Raw genomic sequence first — 7,488 nt, forward strand, 5'->3', positions numbered from 1 at the left:
GTTGAGCAGACAGGCAGGTGGCACCTGCACAGGTAAGTGGTTGGGATGAAAGTCAGGTCCTTTTTTCTCCCTCCACAACCAGAACCCCAATTAACCTGGTACCCACAAGTTCCCGCCCTGGCTAGCGCCCTCCAACTTGGCCCATTTTGCATTCAATGCGATTCCAAAAACAAAAAAAAAGTGTTTCACGTAAGCCCTTAAGATACAACAAGAGTAGGGCAGAATTTTAATACCGGTTTTGCTTTAAGATGCAAGTAAGTCTCTTTTGGGAGCCAGCATGAACTGGAGGCACCACCACTATCCAACTGCAGATGGGGTTGGCTCCAGGCAACAGGTGGATGCTGGGCGGGGAAACCAGGAAAGGCTGGGCCCTACAAGGAGCCCACCAGTGACCTGCAAAGGCCAAGGAGGCCAAGCACTCAGGGACTGCAGGAAGACAGGCTGTAGGGGATATCGGGAGAACTAAGTATCTTAATCTGTTTTGTGTTTCTATAACAGAACACCACAGACTGGGCCGTTTATAAAGAAAAATTTATTTTGCACAGTTCTGGAGGTTGGGAAGTCCAAAGTCGAGGGGCCGTATCCAGTGAGAGCCCTCCTGCAGCATCATCCCATGATGGAAGGTGTCCCGTGGTGAGAGAGCACGTATACCAGCTCAGGTCTCCCTTCCTCTTCTCATAAGGCCACATCCCCCATCGGGTCCCATCCTGATGTCCTCATCTAATCCTAGTTACCTCCCAAAGGCCCCACCTCCAATCAACATGTGACTATGGGGAGTAAGTTTCCAGCCTATGAAATTGGGGGACACATTCAAACCACAGCACCAAGCAAGCTGGAGCAGCCAAGAGGAAGCCACATGTTCCTGCAGGGCAGGGCAGCCTCCACCATGCAGGGCTGGGACAGGCCAGGGCAGTGAGGGCTCATGGGGGCCGCGCCCACGCCAGCTCCTGCAGCACCAGCCTCTGGCCAGCTGTGTGCCTGGAGCAGAGGGGAGCAGGACCCACGTCCCAGTCCCCCACATCCCAGATCTCACCGAAGAGATCAACTAGCCTAGGGCCAGGCCAGTAAGAGAGGACCTTGTCCATTTTCTCCATGAAAAGTCAACATTTATCTCTCCAAGTACAAGTCACTTCCTCATCTTGAGATGTGTGGAAACAAGCTCTTTATGCTGAAAATCAACTTCTACATTTTAGTTCTGAGATGTGATTCTGCCAGCCATGGGTGGACGAGGAGGATGGTAGGGACTTAGCTAGAGTAGCACGTCCTCACTAGACAGGGGTGGGTGGTGTGGGGAGGTGGAGGGCTTGGCCTTAGCCTGAGTGTGACGTTCAGCCTGCATCTTGAGCACAGTGAGAGCCTGAGGCACTGCACCACTGAAGATACTTAGAAGAGAGACCACAGCAGGCGAGGAGGCTTCCCAGGGGTCTGCGCTGACAAACCAGGGATGAGGGTGGCCAGCTGTGCATGAGCCCCCCAGCGCCCATGCAGGCGTCCCCACCTTGACCGCCTAAGTGTGGTCACACACCCAGGGAGAGCTTTCAACCTGGCTCTCTCAAGTGTGTTTCTAAACACCAGAGCCAGGAATGCTGTCCTGTGGGTCCCTGAAACATAACCGGTGAGCCCAAGATCTCCTCGGAGAAACAAAGCTCCCCTCAGGGAGGGCCCAGGAACGTGGGGGCCTCTGTGAGGCAGAGGGTCCCAGAGGGTATGACCGTTTCTGCAGAATGGTGGCCACTCTGCAGAAACAAAATCACAGCCCAGGAAGAGCTGCCAAAGTGGGGGCCAGGGGAGCCACACAGGGGGTCTGAGCCAGATGCCTGCAGAGCCGTGGCTCACAGCCTCCAGGAGGTACGCCCATGAATGTTTCAGAACACATTTGAGGACGGAGGTAGGTGACCAACTTTTTCTTTTGTTAAGCAAGGATTTTTAATCACCATTACTGGATTAAAGAAAAGACATTTTGGCTGGGCGCAGTGGTCACACCTTTAATCCTAGCACTTTGGGAGGCTGAGGCAGGCGGATCACTTGAGGTCAGGAGTTTGAGACCAGCCTAAGCAACATGGCGAAACGCCATCTCTACTAAAAATACAAAAATCAGCCAGGCCTGATGACACGCACCTGTACACCTGTACTCCCAGCTACTTGGGAGGCTGAGGCATGAGAATTGCTTGAACCTGGGGAGGCGGAGGTTGCAGTGAGATGAGATGGTGCCACTGCACTCCAGCCTGGGTGACAGAGTGAGACTCCATCTCTAAATAAATGACATTTTAATACCACAATTAGGATAATATTAGAATAAAATTTTTTTTTCTTTAAAACTTTGTAGAAAATCCCACACACCCAATTTGGCCTTGTCTGGGAAATGTGAGGATTCCTTTCTCGTGGGACAGACAGTCTCACTGCCAGGCATCCTCCCTCTGCAGTGATTCATGTCCTGCAATGTCTGCCCTGATGTGTCAATTGTCGAGTCGGTCCCTCATGGAGGCCCAGAGGCCCCAGCCCAGAGCCCCTTTGTCAGTCATTGCCTGAGAGTGGTTGGGACAGGTGACCCCGCAGTTGAGGCGACCCCCCACGATCTCTGGAAAAGGCAGCTGAGCCCCAGTTGCAGCAGGTTGGGGGGAGATGGTGCTGCCACAGCACGAAGGACCTAGCCCCAGTGGCACCCACCACTGTCAGAACTCTCTACCGAGGGCCAGGGTGGATCTTTCCTCCCACATCCAAGCGCATCTGACATCTTCACCTTGAATCCTGAGTTTCTCTCTTAACTCTGTCTCACTCTGTCATGAACAAACTCTTTCTTGAAAGTTGTATTTCTCTGGGGCCAGAAAGGCGAGGAAAGAGGCGCTTTCTCCGGGGAGGTGGGGCTAGTGTGTCCCTGTCGTGGCTGAGAGTGACTGCCCCAGCACCTACGAAGAAAGCCCAGAGACTCTGGAGGCTCAGCTGGGATAACGCCTGGCGTGCTCGGGGGTCATGGCCACCGCCTGGACTCTGGAAAAATGGGGAAAATGCTCTTGGCAGACAGCGGGGCAGTCAGGAGGGAGCCGGCCCCACCAGCCCAGGCAACGCCCGAGAGCTGTCCTCCCACTCAGCTCCAGGAGACGTTTAAATGGGGCCTGACTCCCCCTGTCTCTGATTTAAAAGATAACCAGAAGCAGCAGAGAAAACATCTGAAGTGCTTCCTGGACACACCGGTTAGGAAGTTTCTGCGAGAACCCAGGTAAGAGCTGGACTAAGCGGGGGTCCGTGGGTGGGAGGAGGGAGAACGCCTGCCTGGGCGTTTACAGAGATGAGTTTGCAGAGATGATGATGGCAGGGTTTCAGACCCAGCCCCAGGAAGAGAACGGCAGCAGGAAAAGTTAGAGAGAGAGGAGAGGGAGCAGGAGGTGGAGAGCTCGGCCCCTCCTTCACTGCTGCCCTCTGGGTGACGCTCAGCGGAGGCGCCACGTAGCAGCTGCAAGAGCCCCGAGACAACCTCTGCACTGTTTATGGGATCCCATTAGGGGAGCAGCGGCCCTGCATGACCCCACAGGTGAGCAGGACACCTCATCACAGGGTAGGCACGTGAGCAGACTCACCCTCACACAGCTGCCTCCAGGGCTGCCCAGGTCAGGTGCTCAGAACACAAAAGAAAATGAGACAAAGTCGCCACCCTGGAGCTTATGAGCTGGCGTGGGAGACAGGCTGGCACTGAGGATGACAGTGGAGAGAGATCGGGCTGGGAAGAACCAGAGGCGCTGGGGAAGCCGGGTCAGCAGGGAGACCCCAGCAGAGTGGGAGCTGGAGGACGGCGGCGACTGCAGCCCGACTGTTTCAGGTGGCGTCCTCGTCACGAGAGGAGCTTGAGCGGGTCGTGGCCTTCCTGGCAACCTGCCTACAGAGGAAACGATGGCTGGGTGCAGATGTCTCGAACATTTATTGCATTCCACGTCATCAGTCAATAACAGCTTTGCGAGCATAATACTGACAAAATCAAGTTCAGGCGGTAAGCCCCAGGGCTCCCAAGAAAAGTGGATCGGGGGGCTTGCTCAGCTCTGGTATCCAGGCGGGGGCCACTGCCTGGTTCCCAGGCAAAGGAGTACAAACTGCCGGGAGAAACAAGGACCCTGCAGGAAGAAGGGACCTGCCCGACTGGTTCCCCCGCACCCACATCAGGAATTTTCCCAGAAAGCCATCCACTTTGTTAGAGACAAAATAAAGGTCATTTGGAGAAAAACCTGCCAGCAGCTGCTGCTGCTTGAAAATAGAAAAGATTTTAAAAGTAGCAGTGTTGGGAGGCCAAGGCAGGCAGATCACCTGAGGTCAGGAGTTCGAGACCAGCCTGGCCAACATGGCGAAACCCCGTCTCTACTAAAAATAGAAAAATTAGCTGGGCATGGTGATGCGCACCTGTAATCCCAGCTACTCGGGAGGCTGAGGCAGGAGAATCACTTAAACCTGGGAGGCGAAGATTGCAATGAGCTGAGATTGTGCCACTGCACTCCAGCCTGGGCAACAGAGCAGGACATCATCTCAAAAAAAAAAAAAAAAAATGCAGCAGTGGTTTGAAATCATGCATTTTTATGTGTTATCCTCAAACATCTGAGGGAGATAAGAAAGAATATGCCACGGATGAGAATATTTATAATTATCAGAAAAAAAAACTGCCTCGTAGGGACAATCCTGTGAGCTCCATCATCAAATCTGATTCAGCAGCCTCCAAATCCCCTACTTGCCCTGGCAGCCGCTACCCACCTCACAGCTGTCCTTTGCAGATTACTACAAATGTTCTCTTAAATATTCATTTATCCCCCAGCATTGACAGGTGAGGAATGATGTTGCTTGGGCTATTTCTGCCCCAAGTGGCCCCTGTGAAGCCGGGACCTTGGATTCCCCCTCTCATGTGAGCCTCCTAAGGGGGCTCCCAGCTCCTGGATGGGGTCTTCTCAGGGCCTAGGGCCCCCTAATCTGCCCAGAACAAACTTCCTCATCCAGATGTCACCATTCATTTCCCCAGGTCCTCCTTCCCACCAGACATGAGGATTTTAACTTGATCATCTCTGCAAAGACCTTATCTTCAAATACAGTTACATTCTGAAGTCCTGGGGGTTAGGGCTGCAACACCCGAATTGGAGGAGACATAATCCAGCTCCTGACAACACTGCGTGTGATAGCTGCGTCTCTGCCTGCAGTACTGTTTTCCAGTGAAAGCATCTTTGAGTGTATTCAGAAAGCCTCTCTCTGGGGCCAGGCCTTGCAGAGAATCCTTCAGAAACTGGACAACCCCACCCAAAGCAGTCAGTGGGGAGGACATATTTGGTGCCTCATTGCTCCCTGGATCTGCCTCGCAGTCCTCAATGTTCTTTCCTGTTCCCTCTACTCTTTCTCCTCTTTGGTTGACCTAGAAGCTCATTCCTGGTGAAGGCCCCGTGGGAGCAGTGCAATGACAAGAGGGGCCTGTTTTCATCAGCACCCTCACGCTCTCCAGGGGTCCATTGGAGGCGCCTATGACCTCCTGATGCTGAGGAGCCTAGAGTGGGCAGCCCTCGGGCCCAGGCTCCACCTGGGTGAGGCCTGTTTTATTATCAGTACTCACCACAGTCATTTGTGGGAGTGTAATGCTCATATTCCCATTTAAGAGATGAATAAACTGAGGCAAGGTGAAGTGACTCAGCTGAGGCCACACCACAGTTTAATGGGGAAGCCAGGATAAGAGCTGGCGGCTTCTATGTCTATGATCTACACTCTGATGGGAGGTCATCAGAGAGCCATGTAAACGGTGAGGAGGTGACATGCTGGTCCCTTCCATAAAAGCTGTTTTGCAAAATTAAAACACACACACAGTAAAGATCCAGATTTATGCAAGTGAGAGTGAGGGGCTATTTACCAGTCAACAGATATCCCCAAATGGTTCTCTGCTTGGGGTTGAGATGCTCCTGACCAGCAGGGCTTGGGGAGAGACATTCTTGCTCCCCCTAGAGCTGGCTGACCCATACCCAGGGGATTCTGAGCACCAGGGGCTGGGAGCAGCATGTACCACGTGTTTCCCAAGAGTTAGTCATGTTTGCTCCTAAAACTTATTGTAATCGAGGAATCTAATTAAACAATACAGCAACTGAAGAAACAGTGCAAAAAGAATGAGTGACTGTTTCTATGAAAACTTAGATGAACTACTTTGGAAAGATTCAATAAAAAGCATGCCTAAATATATATACTGGGGCCAGGAGCAGTGATTCACACCTGTAACCCCAGTGCTTTGGGAGGCTGAGGTGGGAGGGTGGTTTGAGGCTAGGAGTTTGAAACCAGCCTAGGCAACATAGCAAGACCCTGTCTCTACAAAAAAACAAAAATTTTTCAACTGGTTGTGGCAGCACCTGCCTATGGTCCCAGCTGCTCTGGAAGCTGAGGTGAGAGGATCACTCGAGCCCAGGAGTTCAGGCTGCAGTGAGCCGCAATTGTGCCACTGCACTCCACCCTGGGCAACAGAGCAAGACCCTGTCTCTAAAAATAAATAAAATATGTACATCCAGATACAGTATTATGTGTGGGCGAGACACCGGTAAAAGATGGAAACAATCATAAAAGTCAGGCAGGATTCCACCTAAGATTGTCCTTAGCTCTCAATCTACCTTGTTTTAAAATTTTTTTATGAGCCATAAAAGACCTATGACTAGTCTTTATTGTACAACTTGATGAATTCTGATCCTGTGGCCATACGGTTCAAAATAGAGAGCATTCCAGCACTCAGAAAGCTCCCTAGTGCCCTCATTGGTTGGTGCCTGTCAACCCCAAGGATGTCATAGTCATTTGGACCCCCCTGGCACAGTCATTCCACTTAGAGACTCTGCCAGAAGTCCCAGATCATAATCAGGAGTGAGATTTACACAAGAAGGGGCCGGAAGCCCTAGTGAGTAGTGAACTCAACTCCAAAATAACCCTACACTAAAAATAAAACTGAAACGTACTTTTTATGTTTGAAATTTAAATAAGATAGATGTATTTTTGTTAAATCATTCCAACCTTTACAACTGTTCTATTCATCAGCCAACTAGCCAGAGAAAGGGGGTTTCTGCTGCTGTCGGAGTATAAAAATGAGCTGCAATTTTCAAAATTTGACCTCATCTAACTTTCTACAGCTATGCCATTCCTGGAGCATCCTCAGTCCAGTGCCTGATGCATAAAACATAATAAAAAGGTGACCCCACCACACCAAACGCTGGGGTGTCTGTAGCAGTGACCGCGTCTCACGGGGATTTTGTCTGAATGCCTGTTCCTCCACTCGCCTAATCTGTGGAGGTCAGGGAACCACGCACCTCAACACACACAGTAGCTACTTAATAAATGTTGGTCCATGGAAGTCAAGTCAGCCCTTAAAGGGAAGGGTAGGAAACAGGTGTGCAGGGAGGGAGGAGTAAAGCTGCCCTGGGCCTGCCAGGCCTGGGGCCACCCCGCAGGGAACTCTGGAGCCAGACAGCCTCGGGGCACCCCTAGCTGAGGGAAGGAGCTGGGCAC

At 51.8% G+C, this 7,488-nt stretch overlaps 1 long non-coding RNA gene across 1 annotated transcript; it reads left to right on the forward strand.

Moving 5' to 3' along the window:
- The first annotated feature begins 2,504 nt into the window (after positions 1-2,504).
- On the forward strand, positions 2,505-7,213 carry LOC129523588 (uncharacterized). The gene is made up of 2 exons (XR_008667117.2): positions 2,505-3,217; positions 4,994-7,213. It is a non-coding gene; the product is annotated as an uncharacterized lncRNA (long non-coding RNA).
- Positions 7,214-7,488: the final 275 nt, after the last annotated feature.

This window comes from Gorilla gorilla, chromosome 6, assembly GCF_029281585.2.
Source record: "Gorilla gorilla gorilla isolate KB3781 chromosome 6, NHGRI_mGorGor1-v2.1_pri, whole genome shotgun sequence".
NCBI classification, from domain to species: Eukaryota; Metazoa; Chordata; class Mammalia; order Primates; family Hominidae; genus Gorilla; species Gorilla gorilla.